The 2,281-nt window shown below is 32.3% G+C and overlaps 1 long non-coding RNA gene across 1 annotated transcript; it reads right to left on the bottom strand.

Annotated features, from left to right (window-relative positions):
* Nucleotides 1-32: 32 nt before the first annotated feature.
* LOC140965491 (uncharacterized) lies at nucleotides 33-2,281 on the bottom strand. The gene is made up of 3 exons (XR_012173096.1): nucleotides 2,174-2,281; nucleotides 397-435; nucleotides 33-217 (listed from the first exon to the last, which is right to left on the bottom strand). It is a non-coding gene; the product is annotated as an uncharacterized lncRNA (long non-coding RNA).

The raw sequence follows: 2,281 nt of genomic DNA on the forward strand, positions 1-2,281 counted from the left end.
AACCATCATAGTCTGCAATAAAGCAAACACAATATGTTGAAAAACATTATGGGCCAATAGAACAAATAAATTTTAACATTTTTGCTCCTGTGTAACAGATCAACTTATATCGGTATTCACTCACCACAAGAAGAAGTGGATTATAATACAAAAAAGCCTCATACAAAAATAAATCCCTCAGATCTGCACTCATTCTCATGACAGAATCCCATCCAATCTGCAGTGTCATTCATGAAAAAACTCAATAGAAGCCAACTAGAAATGAAGTATATATCATGCAAAACTTTTGAGGTTTAGTCATCCAACCAAAATACATGCAACCAAGACATATTCAAAGACGTACTAGAGAAATCGAATGCATGCATGTGTACATCCATTTTAAGGTATAACACTGACCTTGCAACAAATGAATACCCATATGAAAAACAGCAATACCTAAACATAAAGTAAGATTAAAAATGAGGCGATGGACAAAAAGATATATTATTCAAACAGAAGCTGTGATCCTATGTCATTGATGCAGTGATTTGAGTAACACAATAGTCAACCTTGCTTGAACTCAATCATCACAATATTTCATAATAATAATAATAATAATTTTGTAACACAAAAATATTAAGTTAAAACTGATTAACTCTTACTGCATTAAAGAGAAATAATCGACTTGAATATGTTAGGTGCAAGATCTTCAAGTAAACTCAATTCAAAACTATCACTATCAATTACATATTTAAAATTGTGCCAACCTGAAGTCAGTAGCATATCATTACATAAATCATGGAGAAAAGATGAAGAATCAGAAGCAGAAACCCCAGATGGAATAAATTACCATAATGAAAAAATTCAATTTGTTGAAATTCTTTCCAGCATAAAAATCCATTAATACCCACTTGGCCACACCAGAATCATTACAGTTTTAGTAAGTCTATGCTCCTCTGGAAGCTTGACACTTCATGACTTGGATGATTGACATGTATATCATTTCTAAAGAAACATAGAAAAAAAGTAATAAAATAATTAAAATTGTACACATGTCAATCATCCATAACATAACGAGTAAAGCTCAAGGATTATAAACTTTGCCGCAATTTATAGAGAGTGAATTTTGTACAACTACGGTAAGAGAGGACATTGAAGTAGGACAAAAGGTGTGTAACACCACGGTACCCCATGTTTGTTCGCTAGTGTGAGACCAAGGGCCCTACAAGTTGAGTATGATTCCAAAGAGTTTAGAACAAAAGCCTGAACAAAAAAGTGATATATTGATAAAACTTCAAATGGCCATAGGACTCATAACTTTTGACAATTTTGGATTGTGAGATGTACAAGATGATAACAAGGAGTGTTCGCAAAGTTGCTGACCACGTTAAAGTTCTCTGCAAATCCAGTCATTTTGGCCTGTGTAAAGAGACTTTTCTGTTTCATAATTTTAGAACAAATTATTATATTTTTTATTTATTTTGAACTTCTCATCGCCCCAAATTCTAAATATACTTTATTTTTACATTTAGCTCATTCTGGTTGGTTTTCATAATCTTCTAATTTTGAAATATGCTTTTCAGGCAAATTTCATTTGGTGTTCTTAAGTTCAGAACTTCAATGTAAATGGGAAATGTAGAAATTCTTCTAGAGCAAATGTCTTATTTCATCGAAAATTACAACAATTTTGGCATATTGAAGACGGTCTCCTAGTTCTAAGGATTTGAAGATGAAATATTCAATTATCCCATTAATTTTACTGCTCCAATCAGAGATTCCTGCATCTATGACCTCCCACCAACAATGTTTTCACATCATAAGATCAAACCACGAGTGCACATAATAAGTTCTACTAAAACAGAAATTAAATGTATGATGAAAATTCTACTCGTGTAGCCGAATTACAATTTCCTACTTTATCAAACCAAAAAGTGAGAAAAATAAAAATCGTTAATCTGCCTCATTTTTCCTGTTAATGGTTCCCCTTTCTTCAAGCAACCAAGAAAAATATATGAAAAAAGTAAATGGACCTTACAATATCCAAATGCACTCATCATAATACTCTTTCCCTCAATTATGAAGAATTGTTGATATACCCGGGAAATTAAAAATTCAAAGAAGGTTATAAATCAAAAGATCACTTGAGACCAGATTATATTTATAACTAACCCGATAAACCTGGTTATAGTGATACCTTGAATCTCCATAGCAGAACAGGAGAAGGCATAATAGCTACATTTGGCAACGGTGAACTCATACCCTTCATTACATTTGACACTGTGGAATGTAAGAAATCTTCTTC

This window comes from Primulina huaijiensis, unplaced genomic scaffold (assembly GCF_012295235.1).
Source record: "Primulina huaijiensis isolate GDHJ02 unplaced genomic scaffold, ASM1229523v2 C13290247, whole genome shotgun sequence".
Taxonomy (NCBI): Eukaryota; Viridiplantae; Streptophyta; class Magnoliopsida; order Lamiales; family Gesneriaceae; genus Primulina; species Primulina huaijiensis.